The sequence below is a fragment of the Ambystoma mexicanum genome, chromosome 3p, assembly GCF_040938575.1.
Source record: "Ambystoma mexicanum isolate Mex_15411 chromosome 3p, UKY_AmexF1_1, whole genome shotgun sequence".
Taxonomy (NCBI): domain Eukaryota; kingdom Metazoa; phylum Chordata; class Amphibia; order Caudata; family Ambystomatidae; genus Ambystoma; species Ambystoma mexicanum.
Window position 1 is genome coordinate 665,436,063 of NC_090925.1, and position 18,960 is coordinate 665,455,022.

Consider the following 18,960-nt stretch of genomic DNA (forward strand, 5'->3'; position numbering starts at 1 on the left):
ATGCATGCCAGAGAGTCAGAGTGGGTGCAGCAAATGCTGCGTGAGACCATCCCAGATGGAGAGATCATGCAGGAGATGGCCAGGGACATCATCATCTGGCTGAGCACAGCTTCTCACCAGCTGCCCAGAATACACAGCATCTGACCTCTCAGTACTATCAGCAGCAACTGATGGATAGCCTGGCAAAGACATTGCATGCTGCAATGCGGTCTTCAAGGCTCTCTCATAAATGGGGCATAGATGCCATTCTAAAGAGCCGACCGGCTGATTTGGCATCTATGCAGAACTCCCTGTATAAAGATGTAGTGGCACATAGAAAAACCCTGAAGCTGGAGATGTTAGAGACTCCAATTAAAGTGAGATGGAGAGCTTGAGCACTGCACAATCAACTTTTTGCTACAAGGTACCAGCTCCACAAAGAGATGGATGCCTTCAGGCAGATGCTCTCCCAGAAATATTGACTTGTCATGAGTAAGGGTACATGCAGACTCAGTGGCCACTTGAGAGGAAGTTTATCAAGACTGCTCTGCTGTTGGGATCCTAATGCATGCATCTCTATCACGGGTGGTCCTAGCCATTAAGACCAGGCTTTGGCGCTGCATGGACAGGATGCACCGCCACAACCAGAGGATCCACCACAGGATGGCAGTTCCAGTCCACTCATGTCTCCTGTACCACCTGTTCCCTGATATACTTGAGCAGTGGTGTCAACTGGCATGGTTCACTTGACAGTAGTATGATCACACATACAGGTGCCTATCACACTAAACATTGATGTACACATGTGCAGTCTGCATGAATTACTCCAATAGCTCGTGAAATCCAATATCCCATGTTGTTGCAGGGATTCTGCCTTATCCAGTAACTGCACTCCACAAGAGGTCCACCCAGCACCCTTTCAACCTTCCTCGTCCTCATTCTCTTTACTGGACAGTGTTCCTAGTTTTCCCCAATGCAGAGGCACAGTGTTAGGTGGGGGGATGAGGGAATCACATCAGGACCACTCTGCCAACAGGTAATGTTGTGCATTGAAAATCATGTTAATGGCTGGTTAAGTGTGCACCACTATTTTGGCATGCAGTGGCCCACATAGGGTGTGCATGAGGTATGTGATTTTGGGATGATGACTGTCAGTGCAGATGTGAATTTACCCACATGTGTGTGGGTGTATGGCATCTTGATAATCCGTGCCTGTGCTTTGGGTTTCTGGTTGCACTTCCACAAGGGACAGCAGACTCAGGAGGCTGTTCGGCACTTATCTCCCTTGAGTCATTGGCAGTCATTGAGACGTTCAATGACGGCAGCCTAATCCAAAGACTGCACTCTCTGGAAATCATGCACTTTGCATTCTGTTTGTTCACCTCTTGACTTGAAGATCTTTTCAAGTCTTCTTCCTACCACCCTTCTCCTCTATGCCCTGTCTCCTACAGCATCCTGCAGGTGTACTCCTTATCCACTATACTCTTCCACCTGTTCCTGAGCCCACTACCCACACTTATCCACTCACATGACCTGTCCTGCTACAACTGCACACTGCTCATGAAACGGTTGAGATTGGAATCATGTTTGCAGTGACACTGTACTCTTCCACCAACCCACCCCCTGGCTGTGCTGCCTAGTCCACACTCCCACAGCATACAGCTCAGTGAAGTAACTGTGATGAACCATAGATTATGACTGAACCCCACATAGACACTGCTCATAGATCATGTCATCTACACTTCCACATCCTTCAATGATCCTTCCCTTTGCTATAATACCCTCACAGAGTCATGTCAATGTTAGCAATTATCCTCTCCCGCATAGACAGCTCTTATTCCATGTATGTGTACAGCCCTGCCTATAAATTGAGTAAACTACAACAGATCCTGGACAAAGTAGTCTGCCACATCCTTGCACTAACCCGCAGGGTACACATGACTCATGCACTCCATGTGCTCCAATGGCTTCCTATTGTCTGACACACTACCTTCATGGCTATTTGCATCAACAACTGGGACCTCCACGAGATGTGCCTTGACTTTTTCCAACACTGGCTCAGGGCCTGACGACACTATAAATACCTTACATTAGGCTCTACACTAGTCCTTGTGATCCCTTCCCTCCATTCAACTTGAATTTGACATACATATTTCTCCATCAAAGCCCCCACACAGCCAAGTGGTGGGGCAGCTTTCATTCCATGAGGATAAAAAGGACATAGGCCACACACCATGCAATGTCCCAGCTAGGATTGCCCTGCTGGGGCCCCCCTGCCAACCCATAGGTGTGTTGCACTCCATGTTCGGCTTGTTTAGGCCAGCAGGGTGCCTGGCCAAGGGGTGTAAATCTGCTCACTTTCACACAGATGGCAGGGCATCCAGGCCATATGTCTCCCTGCACTCCAAAGAACCAATTTGGTGCCCTTGGACCATAGAGGTTTGTACTGGTTTGCACATGTGGACCCCTGACAGCCTTTACATGTATTACCCAAACAAGTCACCTGTTTTTAGTGTTATTTTTCACTGTATTGGATTACTTTTGTTACCATAACATGTTGTTCAAATCCAACACTGAAAGTGGCTACACTGTATGTGTCTGTACATTGTGGGCACATGCATATGGAACATCATCCCCACCACTTCTGTTCATCTGTTGTCCATGCAAGTGTTTGCACTACATCTCATGATCACGGCCCCCTTCCTGGGAATGGCTCATCCAGGGTGTGTGATCTGTTTGAGGGGGAAGCAACAGCTGGGGAGACATGACCTGTCCATAAACTGTGGTGTCCAGCAGGGGGCTATGTGGGTGGTGGGGAGTCTGAAGTGGGGGTGGCACAGCCTTATTTGCATGGATATTGAGGAGATGGGTCTCTTTTCTGACCTCCATAGTGTTGACCATGTTGTTTTGGTGATGAGAAGCTTATGAGTCCCCTGTAGCAGGTGGCCTCCTTTTCCCAGTCTGCCCTACACTCGCACCAGTTATTATCCTTCTTCACCCCAACCTGTGCTATTTTTCCATCAGTGTGCCTCCCGGGCTCTCTGCCCCAGGTTCCTTCTTTTCCTATCATTCTGTATTTGTCTTCCTCTCTCCCCCTCCTCTCAGCCCTCACCCACTCTAACAGCCCCTGTCTCTCTCCTCATCTGCCTACCAGCCAAACTCCTCCTAACTGCCCAAATCCATTCTCTCTCTCTCTCACTCTTTCCGCTCTGCAGTTGTGCATTCTTTACTCTGTCTGCTCTCTCCTTCTTCCTCTCTTTCACCCTTCAGATCAGCTCCCCAATTTGTACTTCCAATCCCCAGATCCTCCCGTCATCCCTTGGTGTCCTTTTTCCTCCTGTGCATCCAAGGGGACCCCAAAGGCACCTGGGAAACCTAATGGTGGGTGTGGACAATTTATATGCCTACAATCAATGGCACAGCTTGTGCTCGCCTCTGAGGGCAGACTAACCTCAGTGTCCAAAGTGCATAACATGTCTGGTGGTAATTTGTTTGCTTCAGTGCCAGTGATTACTCTGTCAATGAGTTCAGATTTTGTTGGATTCATTGGTGCTCACACTCTTTGATGTGACTTTCTGGTTGTTGACACTGGGTTGACCATTACTGTCAGTTACCTTGCTCCATAAGGGACAACTGAAGGCTGTCCTGTTTGTTTACTTTCATTTTTATTTTGCATTTATTTCTGCACACAAAACCCTTAGGTATCTAGGCGCTAGTTACAGAAAGGGCACAGTAGATTTTGCAAAGTGCAAGAACATGCATGTTAGTTACATGTGTGCGCAGACTGGCAAAGCCTCACTTCATGGTACAGGGGGCTACATCAGGCATGCAAACGAGACAAAAGTAGGAATGAGTGTATACAGACTGGCAAAGTCTCGCCTCATGGTACAGGGGGCTACACCAAGCATGTACATTAGACAAAGTAGGAATTAGTGTATATAGACTGCCAAAGTCTCACCTCATGGTAAGGGGGTCTACATCAGGCATGCAAATGAGACAAATTAGAAATTAGTGTATACAAACTGGAAAAGCCTCACCTCATGGTACAGGGGCTGCATCAGGCATGTAGACAAGCAAATGAGACAAAATGGGTATGAGGAGGAATGAGTTGGGGAGTTGGGTAAAAAACAAATGCAGCACAGGGCTAAATGAAGAGTCAGAATCAGTCATTACAGTTAGGTAAAAACATATGCGGCACAAGACTGAATGCTGGATCAAAGTCAGTAGTTTAAGGCAGGGAAGAATGAAAAATATTGCACAAGGCTGACTGCTGGATCAAAGTCAATAATTGCAGGCAGAGAGATAAAGGGGTAGTCGGCATGGTATGCAAGCTGCGCTAGTTCACAGCAATATATAAGCATGGCGCAGGTGGGTCTGAAACACACATCTAGGTCAAGAGAATGCAAGATAGTAACGTTCAGTGGAAGAGTAAATAACGTATGGGACGCGTAGGTGGCATCCTGCATCTGCTACAGCCTGAGGCTTCGGTTTTTCATAGCGATTGGCATCTGTATGAGATCTAAGCTAGTATCATTTTACTGAGTATGTAGAGTTACAATAACACTCATAACCGATGAGCATGCTTAAAACAGACGTCAGGGCTTACCTTACAGAGCCAAAATGCAGTGCCATGAGGCAGGTGAACTCACATCCAGTGTACTATTGCCCGGCGGAGATGGGAAAGCAGTACAAGGAGGACTTTGAATGCTGGGTCCCTGGAGTGGAAAGAAACCGGCAGAGACATTGTGCAGCAGCTTTGTGTGACAGCCTTGTGTAGAGGCCAGCTTCACCTTACGGCTAATCTGAGCCACTGAGGAAATGGAGGCAGCAGGCCAATGGGTGGAGGGAAGCCATGGGCAGGCTAGGATACCAGAGGAGCACTGAGGAGGGCAGCGGCCATCTTCAGGTGGTGTCAGGGGTCTCCAAACCCTATGCTGCAAATCAGGAAAGTAGTACAAGGCGGACTGTGAATGCTGGGTCCCTGGAGTGGAAAGAGACTTGCAGAGACATTGTGCAGCAGCCTTGTGTGAAGGCCTTGTTCCGCATTCTGTTTTAATTTCACTCTCCGAGCTGTAACTGAGCCCAGAATAAATTGTGTTACTTCTTCCCTGGCATACACTCCTTTTTTAGACTACTTTTGTCATTTTTTTGCCAGTGAGTTCAGAGGCAACCAGAAGTACATTTTTATGGCTGTGAATCGCATCAGGACTATCCAATGATGAGGGAATGAAGCAGCTGTATTTGTCAACACCTGGGAACCCACAGGTTGCAGACATCTGATCTACAATAACCCCAAGCAAGCATACACACCCACGAAGTACGGGGGAAATGTGTCAAACCTACATTTTGCGCCCTTTCTCCTGGCTGTTAGCAGGAAGTCTTTGAAATCTTTGATTTTTCAAGGCATGCCTGCCAGCGACTCAGAAAGGACTTCATGTCGTTGCAAGCTTAGAATGTGACTTCTTGTGAAATGCTCTGGATGTGAGCCAGTTGTGTACCTTGTGCAGGTAAGATTAAGACACTCAGAGGGACACGGATTGTGGTGCCAATAGTGGCAGGGATGATGTCACTGTGTGGAGTGATTTTCATTGCATTGAATTGAGGTGAGCAGGTCTGGCTGCATTGGTGCGGGGAGACATGGTGATGTGAGGGTGGCAAGAAATGGTTTGCAGTTGTTGCATGGCACTCAGGAGGGCAGGTAGTTGCTGTGTTGTGGGTGGGGATGCTGTCACCGTGTGGGGTGTTTCTCATTGCGTTGGCTTGGGGTGAGCATGTCCAGCTGCATGGGTGCATGGGAGATATGGTGATGGGATACTTGTAAGTCGTTGCTTGCAGTTGTTACTTGGCACTGAGGGGAGCAGGCAGTGTTGTTGTGGGTGGGATGCTGTCTCTGTGTGGGTTGTTTTTGATAGCATTGGTCTGATGTGAATAGGTCTGGATGCATGGGTGTGGAAAAGACATGGTGATGGGAGGCTGGTGAGTCATTGCTTGCAGTTGTTTCTTGACACTCAGGGGGGCACAAGGTGTGGAGTCATTTGGTGCATGAATGTGCTACCTGCTCTAGTGTGTTATTATTTTCTTCTGTGGCATTCTGCTTGGGAAGATGGTTGCTGCTAGGCAAAGACACATGGCTGTGGGATGCCTGCACGTGACATCTCAGTTTGGATGCCTACCGAGGGAAGCATGGATACATGACTGGGTCCAGCTGGAGCAGGCTTGCAAGGGAAAGGGTGTGAGGCGAGATGGGCATCTTTCTTGAACTGAAATTACACTACAATATTTTCAGTCTGTTTGACTATTTAGATGTAGATGTGTATTGTGAGCTAAATTGTTGTCAGGGAATGGGGCCACTCCACCTGTATATTGTTGTGAGGCACGCCTAGGTTGGCCAGGGCAGTCCTCATAAGTGTTAGTTACTGTTTACATGACATGCTGTGACTTCCTGTTTGTGCTCTCCTGTGTGTTGTTGGGGTTCTGAGTGCACACTTGGTGGCAGTGACAATGTGAAAGTGGTAGAAGATTTAATTGATTGTGTTGTGTGTTTTTTTTGTGAGCAACATATATTCAGTTGTTTCCACTTGCTATGACTGTGTCAGTAGTTGGGGTAGTTGATGTTATGGCTAGGGACACTCACAATTTCTCAGGCACACATTCTCAGGGTGTTGTTATTGGCAGGGAAGATTAGCCCTGAGTCATCATTGAAGGGCAACAGGTATATGGCTTCACTGTGTGTGCTCCGCAGGGTCTGATATTCATGTGAAGTAGGTTTGCACAAGCTGGTTGCGTGCATCCTGTCCATGTGCCCTTTTTCCAGACAAGGGCATGGGTGGTATTTGTGGCTGAGGGTGATGTCCCTCCTGTGTCTCTTCTGGTATGCCATGTTGTGTGGCAACATTACGCAGGACACAAGATGCCACAATGATTTTGAATACTACTGGTGGGGCATATAACAATGTGCGCGCCACTAAGCCCCTAATGGCTATGTGTGCTGTGTTGTACATTACCTCAGCTGGTGTGGCAGGATTCTGGAATGGCATGAGTATGAATGGTGAGAGCAGGTAGGCACTGTCCCCTGCAAGAGTGACTGTTTGCATATGCGTGATAGTTGATATTCAGATGAGCCAGGTGTTGCCAGGTTTCCGATGCCAGTTCCTGGTATAGGCATGACTGCATTATGACTCCCTTTGCGTCACATGTGACCTGGCCATTATGAATGTGCTCAGTCGCTGGGGGGAGGGGTGTACAATCAATACCTCCCAGTACTTGTGGGAAATGTGCTAAGACATAAAACCCCTGGCACACTCTATGCCTTGCCTGTGGTGTGCATGGCATGCATATGTGCCTTTGCAAAGGTGATGTGATGTAGCACAATATCTGATATAGGCACTGGGAAGAACCTGTGGCTTGGAAATGTATTGCTGGGAGCAGATGGTGGGTGATGCATGGTCTTCGTCCTACTCCCTGAACAGGTCAAAAATGACACAGGAATGGCATCTGTACCTTGCATACACCTTGTCATCTGGCATCAAAAAGATAATTTTACATCACCATACTCCTCTCTCCTCCTTCCATGGACATTTACAATTGCTGCCACTACAGCTGGAATCATTCTGTTAGAGTGACGCTTGAATGGTGTGCATTACGTGCTTTATATACGTTTCCTTTGAGCATTGTACATTGTGTGTAATATCATGTGGCGGTAAGATCACAGGGTTTGTGTGTGCCTTTTCCAGACGTGAAGTTGCGCTTTACAATCCATGAATTCAGCTAGGTTTTCTCTTGACGGTAATTTCTTTCTATGGCGTGTCCCTCAACATGCCTTGTTCTTCCTCATTTTGCAGTGAAAATGGGGAATGTGCATGTTCTGCCCACTATTTGTTTTTTTTTGCTCAGGCCCTTACCACACTTTGTGTTATTTGTCACGCATTGCGCTCAGCATCACGCAAAGTCGTGACAGACCCACGCAAAGTCACACAAAGTCCATTCCATGAATAGGGAAATTGTGTTTTGCATGCTAAAAAGTGCAATTTTTAGGAGCAAAGTGCCTGTGCAGCACGCAAAGCATTCCATTAATTAGGCCCTAAGTGTTTTCAGTTGTGTACGGTTTCCTTTTATACGTGAGCCTAGCATCGTTTGTAATGCAAAATAGTCATAGCTATTGCATACCATTTATAACAGAATGCCTTTAGAAAGGCAGGGGCTTCATCGTCAATCCAGCGCTCAAATATAAGCTCTAGGCGAAAGGGGAAGAGCAAGGTGGCCCTGGACGCATTAGGGCAGTGCTGTGATTATTAGCAGGCACTGGCTAATGTGTCCTTTTGCTGCTGCAAACTGCACTTTGGAAGCATTTGCGATAGTGAAATGACAGGTGGTCAGACATATTCAGACTGTATTCTAATCTTTGAATGTCGCCTGAGATCCCTGTCAAAAATTCTAAGTAGGAAGGGAATCTATGGGCCTCATTACAACCTTGCCGGTATCCTGGCGGGTTTACCGCCAGGCTACGGGCAAAGGCTGTTACCGTTTCTGGCACTTGGTCTGGCGGCATTGGAGTAAATCCCCATTCATGGAGTCCATGAGGGGATTTGCAGTGATTACCGGGCACTGGCAATGCTGGTGCCAGTAATGAGGTCTTTGTTTGCCGTTAGGGCACCTGGCTTGCCTCCAGCTTTTAGCTTTAGGTGGTAAGCTAAGGTGACCCACCGGGAAAAATTATAGTCGGGTGTTCTGATAAAGTGCTTCTATCCGCGAATACCGCCACACTTGGAATGAGGCCCTATGTGTTGCATTTCGTTGGCCGTTCACTGAAAACTGTTATAGGTTATGCAGGAAGAGAATTTATGATTTTCCAGACATCTTGCAATATTTTGTTAGAGGCACTTGTTATTCGCCATACATACATGCAAAACTGTTTTTAATTATTTATTGAAAGCCCTGTATGTGCTTGTTTTTGGTAATCGTGCACATTTATCCATTCAACCATTACATATTGCCGTATATATGCCATAGAGCATAAAGGGGAACAGAAAGAAAAGTGCTTTACAATGACAACCATGTCTGCCTACTGTACATTTCTAGTGGAACGGAGATGGGATGAACCCACAATCCACCTATCACCTCAACTCCTACCAGCTCCAAACACTGCATATAAGCAGGGGTGTTGCTAGGCCTGGAAAAGATCAGGGGCTAAGCTAATGTCGGGACTGGCGGGATTCGGGGCTAGCTATATCCTTTTGGTTGTAGCCCATGACCTTCTATCCGGGGCTGCAACCAGAAGACCCAGGGCTATAGCCCCCTTAGCCCCCCCTAGCAACGCCTCTGCATATAAGAGTCCATTTTATGGCAGACAATACAAAATACTCTTAGTTTTTCAAAGCAGTTCTGAACACATAACTTCTCAGCAACAATAACTCTACTTGCTGAGCAAACAATCACACATTCATCCTTTGAGATGATCTCCTTTTACAAGTTTGATTCACTCTGCATTAGTAATGGGAAAGTTCACGGCCCTACACTGATACTGCTCGCAGTCTCATTCTTCGATGCCAGGGGAAAACGAATGGGTCATTTGAAGGGTTGGGGCAAAGTGAGGTTTACATACCTAGCGCTTGTGATGATAATCTTGCTTAGCAAAGCATATAAGCAAACTTTTTTATAAGCAAACTTTTTTGTGGAATTTACACTGAACCTCCACATTTGCTCTGAAGAAATAGACACTTTTGTGACTGATTTTCTAAGCGTTTTGCAATGGATAAATCCAGGGATGTCCTTTCACCAACATGCCAGGGTTAGCGGAAGTGACATCACACGGCCCTTGACCCCACCCCGAAGTGATATCGCGGGAAGTGATGGAACACGACCTTTCACCCGTTTACAAAACAGGAAGTGGCATCACATAGCATTGTACACTACGAAAAATATGGTTACGATATCACTATAATGTGATGTACATTTCATACAAGAATGGATCGCCATATGTATTGTTAAGCTCAGTGTGTATAGGCCCATATTACCAAATTACTGTGAATGCAAGCAGACGTCATGACCAAATGATGATGAAGTGTTATTATATAACACTTACTCTTAAGCGCTTTATAAAGAAAAAATATTCACCCAATATCACCCAACCTGTGTTGTTCCTTATTTATCGACCTCAGAAGGATAAAAGGCTGAGTTGAGGTGTTTAAGAACAGACTAAATCAGTGACTCAGCCCCTGAAGTGTGCCATTAAATAAACATTTAATGAGTCTAGTAATTGTTGTTTAGAATTCCAGAAAGACACATTTGGTATTCCTATTCTTTCTTATTTAGGTCAGTGCTGAAAGTGTTAGACTTGTGGCACTCCTGTTCTTAGTTTGCCTCTTTTTTTGTAAGGGGCCTGAACAAGAAAGCCAGCCACTACAGAAATAAAGAGCCATATTGTGCTGGTTGCAGCCCAAGTGCTTGCATTACAAAAAACAAAAAAAATGTTTTTTTTTTTTTTAGAGGTTGCAAGGGAGACCACAGAGGTTGCAAGGGAGACCTCTCTGGCAACCCCTAAATGACATCCCTGGATAAATCCCATTGAAAAACGCTTTCTATATCAAACCCGTTTGTATTTTGAGTGATGTTTGCTATTTTCGAAACAGTGCCTGTAATGTCATTGCCTAAGCAGTTCTTCCTTGTGCAAACACTCTGGTATCTGTGCCAACTCTTTCCTTGCTCGGGGAAACACAGGTTGCTACCCTAGATTTAAAGTTTGCCGTTTGTTCGTTTTCATCTGCAGTGCACAGATCTTGCTCAGAGTTTCCTTAAACTTAAGTGCTGGGGTGGACGCAGCCCACAATTTCCATATGGGAATTCAGGAAAAACATAGATGGCCTAAACGTGCTTGCGCACCATTCCTTTTCTGAACTTTAAATCTGACCTCTGCTGCTGTCTGGAGGCACTAATTTAGGCGATTACCATAAAGGCATCCGGCACCTCTTCTATAATTGCTACTCTTTCTTGTGCTTACGTTGGGATTTGGGATAAAAAACAAGCCAATCTTTGATAATCATTCAAAAGTGACTGTTAGGGAATATTTCTCTTACAACTAATTTTACCTCTATATTTGTGGGCCCCCAAACCTTTTGCTTTTGTTTCAGTATCGTGACCTAACTTTTGCCAGTGAAGCACAGCCTACCGCTGCATTCCACTGGGCTTTTGCTAATCGGTACATCGAACCTGACACGTCTTTCAAGCTGACAGTACTGAGAAACTTTGATTCTTTTAGTTTTTCGACTTTGTTGCCTGATTTGGTAACATGTTATCATTGCACAAAGTACATTACTGTACCGCACAATACGGCCCTTATGATTTCTGACCTCCATTAAGGAAGTTTTGGTGACTGGACAATGTGCCTATGCTTGGACTGGTGGCAGTAGGATCTTTTTAATGTAATTGTATAACTTTTTACTGAGCCATACAGCGCTTTCGGTGTTTGACTCATGGCTGTGGCTAGTGTCTGTCATGGCAGTGCCAAAAGGTCTTTTGTCTATTCCTTTGGCCATTTTGTCCGTTGGCTTTCCCCCTTGTCTTTGTGACCAGGGAATTCCTTATTTGGGCATGTAGTTGCCCACAAAAGCTGCATCTATCGCGGGCTACTGCAAGTCATGTGTGTGGATACTGTACGGAAGGCATGGTCTCAACTGTAAGAAAGACACAAGTGAACACAGTTCAAGAGTGTTTATTGAACTTCAAAAACGCTTATCTAATCCTACACCTAAAGATGAGAGCAAGCTACCACCATCAAATAATAATAACGGGTTATAGGTCAAAGGTTTGAATCAAAAGGTTTGAAATACAATAGAGTCGAATCAAAAGGACCGAAAACAAAAAGGTTAACAATTTTTATTTATTTTTTATTTTTTTGGGGGGTCCCACCCAACCCCTGTTTTTATGGTAAAAACACACTTTTTTTACCTATACGGAAACCCAAAAAAATATATATAATAAAAAAAATGGAACCTTAAGTTTTCCCTCCTATTGACTCGACCCTATTGCATTCGAACCTTTTTTATTCGAACCTTTGACCGGACACCATAATGACACAATCCTGGTGATGTCTTGTCAAAACAAAAAGGGCCTATAATAAAAAAATAAAAAAACTATTGCCAATCCTTACCTCTAAATACAAATAGTGTGGGAAACAATGTTATGTAAAAGAAATTAGTGTTCAAGAAATGATCTGTCAGGATATTCAGGCCGTTGGCCTCCCTTCCCCATGTTTTCAGCATGGGACAAGGTGGCACACTCAAGCTTAGCACAGTCTCTGGCTTCTCTAGCACGAGGTGCAGTTCAAACATTAGCATCAGGGCCTTCCATGCTCAGTCTCTTTGCCTTTGAAAGTCTCTTTTTTCAGAGGGCCTGATGCAACAAACAATACGTTCTTTTCCTCTCTGGATTTCACAAATACTCAGTTTCTCAGGTGATTCACTAGTCACCTTTCGAATTCCACTCAGCCGGTCTCAGATCCCCTTTAAAACAATACTCGTAGGATTTTCATGTATCCAATTTCTCAGGTGATTCACGGTTCACCCGGGATAACTCTCAGCCATGCTCTGATCTGTTTTAACACAATATTTAATCAGTCTCCCTCTGCCGGGCTTGGACCAATTTAATTCACTTTAACACAAACTTGCTTTATCCCAAAAGCATTTAATTGAGCTCCCCAGTTTGGCTCCGATCAACTTTATCTATTTTGGCATCAACTTGCTTACCAGTATCAACCCGTCGCAGGACCACTTCGATGCACAGTTTTGCCACTCTTTCACCTTCTCAACTTTCAGTTGGATACCTTACAGAGACCCTCAAATGAGCATGCACGCGGTGCCGGAACACTCTCTCAAAGGTATCATATCTTGGTTTCAAAGTTCAATCACTAATCTGTTGTTCCATTTTACTTGCGTTGGTTATCACATGCGTTTCATACACTGTTCATTTCAGCGCTCACCATACAATGTTGCTGCTTGCAACCTTGGTTTCAACACAGACCGGTCGGTCTCTACCAACTCACCGGCTGTGTTGATTTCACTAGTGCTGCTTTGTTGTAGGAGCCAAGGACAGGACCACAGCAGCAGGTAATTCTCCGGCCTTGATTATCGACGTGAGATAACACACAATGCAAGATTCTTCAGCCTGGTTTCCTGGTCTTACTCTTGATATTCTTGAGGTTTTGTGAAAGTAACAGTTCCTTGTCGAAAAGGGCAAGGGCACTTCTCTCCTTGTGATCCCCTCCTGTTTTGCCATATTTCTCCTCGTGTTAAACTGCCATCTTGGAACTGCTGCTCCCTCATGTGCTTTGCTTCGCTCAGAATGTGGTCTGGTGCTCCACTTTTTATCCATGTGGGGTAGTTCAATGGAAATCAGGTGTGCGTGATGGTCAGTAATTGCCTGACCCTGCCAGACCATTGTATTGGGACATTTCAGGTATTTGGCTTGGGTGTTAGTCTGTTTTCTCTCAAAGCGAGCTGTCTGTGAGAAAGTGTTCATGTTGTGAAGGGGGTGGGGTTGAGTTCCTAAGTATCCTACCTGGTAAGATGGGGTAAAGATGTTACAGGGAAGGGGATACCACATCTCCACATCTGGTATCCCACTCTCACTCCCTGAAGACCCCTTACCCAGGTGATCCTCCCGCACTGGTCCACCCCAGTAACTGTACACAAAAGCGATGGCCATGACCTGGCCGATTGGATGACAGTTTCCCCAGGGACTAGTGGGTGAGACACCTTGAGGTTTCTCACAGTATCCTGGAAGTGCGCTGGGACAGTCTGGTGCCAATCCACACTACTGGTGCCAGGATGTCTGGTGTGCATGAGGGCATGAGAGCCACACTGGTCCCTGATTGGACCACTGCTAGCATGAATGAGTGGGGCAGATCTCCTCATTGGCTGGCTGTGTGCGAGCACTCAACAGACTTGTGGATATGAGGAGAGGTCCTGAATGCAGACCTGCAAATCAGAAACAGGTCCAAATCAATCTTTAGACAGAGGCAAGTATCCAGAAGAACCAAGCAGACCCCGGACTATCCGGAACCATGCAGATGAAGGTTGGCACCTTGACCCTGCTGTTGTCCTGGTAGAGCCCAGCTTTGCACTCAACCGTCAAACACCTGTGAAGGTGCTTCAACCCTTAGGCCTGTTGGGAACAATCAATCTCAACGCCTCCTGGTAGCCCTGCAAAAGAGCCTGTACAGAAGTGTCCCTGGGCCATCCAGTGGACTGTCGAGCTCAAAACATGGCAACCATGCTAGAGCGTCGTCCCATCCACTATTGCCTCACAACTTTGTGGAATCCTAGTGCAAACGGCAAAGCACATTCTTGCTGAATTTCATCATCCCAGATGCTTTGGGCTGCAAGAGAGAACCCTGCATCCGATTGCGAGAGTTGGGTGCCCCTGTGTCACTGTACGACAGTGACGGTCTCTGACAGCTTTTTACCCATATTCCTTCTTGATCCTGAGACCAGCTGCATCAGTGTTTTCTTTGTTCTTCAACCGAGATGAGAGATAAGGCTCCTGGAGTAAACCACACTCGTATCTGCATCACAGCGCCTGTGCACTTTGAAGCTGAGTCATGGGTGGGAAATCATACCCCTGGCAAACCCCTAAATACCTGCCAAGTTTGTACCTGAACCAAGCTAAGGGCGGAGAGTACTGAAACCACATACCGGTGGCCCCTTATTCATCCATTGTATTTTATGCACTGAGGATTGTTTGTGGTCCTATATTGGGCTTGGGTAGTCTCCACTTCCTTAAGTCCCCTGAAAGTTGGAAATAGCTTTGTTCATCACAACAGAAATTCCCCTGACTCTCTGAACCTGTTTTCACCCTTCAGAATCCTGTCTCTAACTTTGCCAGCTACTTAGAAATTGTGCTTTGTGACTGTACGCACGACTGAGCACTTTTACATGTGCATCAAACATTGAGCACAGGGCTTCACTCATCGTTGGTATGGACTTATAAAGTTAGGGTCATCCAACTCTGAAGACTGTCTATGCTATGAGGTTTGCCTGCCCTTTTCCCTTACAGGTTTTGGTGGTGTTCCCCACTTTACCGCATTGACATAAGTAACCGTATATATTTTACAAAGTGTGTTGTTTGAGTGATGGCTGTACTGTGCATTTCATTATTCACTTGTGTTTATTCTTGGGCCTAATACATTGTATATTTTCACATACTACTGTTTAAGGGCAATTCATGGTGTATTAATGCGTGTGCTCATAAAAGATCTCAGATCCCCCCCAATCCTCCAGTGACTTAGCCTTGACTGCTCTCCAGTCTACTGTGAATTGATCTGGCTATCTTCCCAGAGGTGTTCCCTGTTTCACTAACAAGGGTCACCTCCTAAACCTCTGTTCACCAGATGAGAGTTTAGAAATCCATTCAAACAATGACTCATCCGGATTCAATCCTAAATAACACTGGCGTGGAGCGCACAGCAATAACACTTTGATAATCTGCCCCCTGGCCTTTAAGTAACACAAGCTAGTGCTATTGTCAACCACAGTACTTGTGTCAACATTTTGTTAGATTATTGTTCAGGTATCAAATTGTGCACAAATGAGAATTCCTTGTCATTTGTCTGCCACAGCCCTATTGCCTTCCACTCTATTAGCATCCTGAATGTACTCATTTAGTTGTCCCCCTACACATTCGTTTGTATCATTGACATCCTACTTGATGACAAGTTTATGTTTCTTAACAGTATCAACCATTTAATCAAATTGTGGAATCTCTACCTCAAGCTTGCAGATAACAGTACCCAATGCATATGTCAGTTCCACAAGTCCTTTCTCTCTCAGAATGGTCCTAATATAAAGGTTTGGCTATGTTAACTCCTTGCAGGCTGTCCTTTCTCAGTCTGACTTAGGCAATTCCAGGCACTGGAAAAACAGGCTGAATGATTTCTCTACAACTTGAAACCATATGTTCCTGCCTACCAAGAGTTTGCTCAAACAACCTGGCTTTCAGTGCCCTACCATCTGAAATGCAAAGCCCTTTGGATCACCAGCAAAGTGTACTATCATACCTACAGAACCTCAGCAAAATGTACAACCTATAAATACGTCTCCAAACTTCTAATTCAGGCCTTCCACACACCCACAATCTCTCCAAACAAAACCTGTTCAACGTCAACATGAACATTTCTCTTGCCTCTTAAGACAATACCTCAAACGTAATCTGTTTTCTCTTGCAGTCTGATTGCTATTCCTCCTCTGCACTCTCTACCTTTCCCCCTCATGGCAACTGGCACGTTTGTCACCATCTTCCTCCACAACCACCTTCGCATCTACTCATCAGGTTCACAAGTTTTAGAGTGGCTAATTAATTGCATGGATACGTTAAACATGATCAGTAAGTAGATCAATCGAATAAATTCCACATTTGAGAAGTGCTATTAGCATTATTGGGCGGTGCTTCAGGCATCATTTTAGTGACACCGCAGGAACAATTGAGGAATATCTTGGAAAATGTTAACAACAGGACAAATTGAGCAGTCCAAAAAGATTATTAAGCATCAATTGGCAAAAGTGCAAGACGCCATAACTAAGCAGTTACATTGGCAAAGCACCATTGATATAATTGAGAAATATCTGCCAGTATCTTTGACTGACTCAATATTTATTATATTGGATAATGTTGTCTTCAATAGAATTCAATTCTGAAAGAAAAATAATAACAGTGTAACTAGAGCACAGGTTGTCTTCCCATTAGAGATAGGGAGAGCTGAACAATGTTTTAGATTATTGCCAAATATTTTTGGATTAGGAAGGGTTCAATATAGGTGCCCCTTTCTGGAATCGGTCTAGTTCTAGGTTTAGTTCTGTTTTTTTGTGGTTTCTGGGTGTGATGGTCATATGGGCTGGGTTTCACAGCCTAAGGTGCTAAGTTGGACCTATGAGGGGGGGATTCCAATGACCATCCCACCAGGGCTAACCTGAGTCACTGAGGACTGACACATAAATTGTGCCTGTGCTGCTCCAGTTTCTTTTGGGAATATCTTGAAGAATGTTAATTCCTTTGTTTGTGGAGTTACACATGTTTATACTTTTTGCCCAGGATCAGCCTGTGGGAGTTGTGATCAAGGACAGATTTAATCGTTCTAATACATTTCTGATATCAGTTGCATTGGCATGCAGGGGAACAGTGATGCATGGGAATGCTTTGCAAAGGGCATCATAGTGTTATAACCCTGCATGTCCGATTCAAAATGGCAGACAAACCTTTCAAGTGCTTAGCTGCGTTCAACCAAAATTCATTGTGCCGGGACGATTATCTGTTGTGCCGAGCCAAAATGACCGTACACACGAGTCACAATTTCATATTAATTATCAGCTATAGGTGCACTCACTTATGGGGATTGCAATGCAAAGAGAGGGATTGAGTCTAAATAAAAACTATGAACACTGCTGCTCCAGTTTACGTGTTAGGAGTTGGTGAGTGACAATGAGTTGTCAGGATGGGGGTGAAAAGAAGATCCATGAGGGGGGCAAAATGATTTGTGAGGATAGTATTGTAGAGTAGGTGACAAGTCATTATGGGGAGGGTGGTTTAAAGAGCATCCCATAGAAGGTATATAGGAGTTGTTAGAGGGAGGTTGAGAGACTGTGGCATTTGGAAGGAGAGACTGTCACAGAGGTGTTCAGGTTGAATATTTGGAAGAACACTGAATAGAGGTTGTAGGAAATCCTAAAAAAAAGAGATCAAGTTAAAGAAATCAGGTGGGTGGTGCATTAGAGGCTGAAACTCGAGCCAGCGATTTTGAGGAATAGAGGTAGAGGAGGGGAGAGGCAAGTCAGGAGAATAGGCCCCCTTAGGAGCAAGACTTAGAGAAAGAAGCCATGGCCTGGGGTTCAAGGAAGAAAGCTAGGACCCTGAGACTGGGAGGCAGCAAAAAAGAGGCAGTTGAGAGTTCAGAAAAATTATTCTGTAATGGAGTTTCTGTTCATTTTCCAGCATTTGTGCAGCCACAATATGAGCCCCTTTTGATGCTCAGTTTGCAGGGGGGGGGGGTCTCCTTCAACGTCAACACTGGGAAACTGCTGACATGAAGCCAGATTAACCCAGAAATTAGAACAAATCCCCACCAGAATTGTGAATGCCTTTAAATGCATTGTTATCTCTCAAGGAAGTGATCCCAGGTTGAGATACATTGAAGCAGGAACTTTTAAACCCAAGAAGTAGCCTTAATGTTGTGGAACATTTTTTTAGTTGCTTTCTGCAATTGTTTGGCCCAACCTTTTATTTTGAACAATAACCCTTAATTCAACAATATCTCTTAATTTCTGCTTGTTGTTGTTCCTACTTGTTTTCGTGACACCTTCCACGTGTACTTCTTCTCCCCAAAATGTTTTTATGTTTTTGTATAATGAATTCTTCTTCTGGGTACCATGACAGACCTTCAAGTATTGGATATTTTCACATGTTTCCTTTCAGAGATACCTCTCGAATCTATGTTTTTCAACATTTGGAAAATGTGCTCTAAATTTAGTTTTTGACCCATTTTATCAAAATAATCTTTGTGAAGCAACGCTGAAGCCTCTTTTCAGAGTGAAACGTTATAGTTTGCTAGATTCACTGACACAGAGAAAAACTGATCCTAGTTACCATTCAGGTCTGCAGATATGCAGATATGCAAATATATATATCAGGCGGCGGTCATCGCTCTATAGTTAAGAAGAGCTGGACTCCCATAGGAACCTCAGAAAATTCTATTGTTAATAACTTTTGATTTGAATAACAGATTTGCCCGAAATCATGAAGTTGGTTACGGATGTGTGGGCCCTGCCAGACTACTACGTTTCGTACAGATTTGTTATTAAGAAGACAAGAAAATATTCAAAGTTGCGGCCTACTTCCCATTCATTTTCCCATAGACAAACAAGGTAAATGTTTGCCAGACCGCACAGGCCAAACTACTGGATGTATTTGGACCACGTCCAAAACAACATGGACACAAAG